This window comes from Austrofundulus limnaeus, unplaced genomic scaffold (genome assembly GCF_001266775.1).
Source record: "Austrofundulus limnaeus strain Quisiro unplaced genomic scaffold, Austrofundulus_limnaeus-1.0 Scaffold2100, whole genome shotgun sequence".
In the NCBI taxonomy this organism is placed as follows: Eukaryota; Metazoa; Chordata; class Actinopteri; order Cyprinodontiformes; family Rivulidae; genus Austrofundulus; species Austrofundulus limnaeus.
This window is the reverse complement of record NW_013954502.1, coordinates 27,120-27,414: the sequence shown is the minus strand read 5'-3', so window position 1 is coordinate 27,414 and position 295 is coordinate 27,120.

Genomic DNA, 295 nt, shown 5'->3' with positions numbered 1-295 from the left:
CTTCACAGCAGTGATCTCCACCTTATACAGACGTCAAACACAGTATTTGCAAGATATGAGTAACTTTATTACTGTTATTACTCAGAATGACCTACAATATAGTCCACTTCCTGATTTTGGATCAGTCTCCAATCCGCTTGTTCAGACATGCAATCTAACAGCATAGTTCACATACATGTCAAGTTGTATGGATTGCTTTTAATGTACATGGATTTCCCATCCTTTTGCAGGTATACAGACATATAGCGAAATCTGACAGATTTTTTTCGTGTTTTACGGATTTTTTCAAAAAATC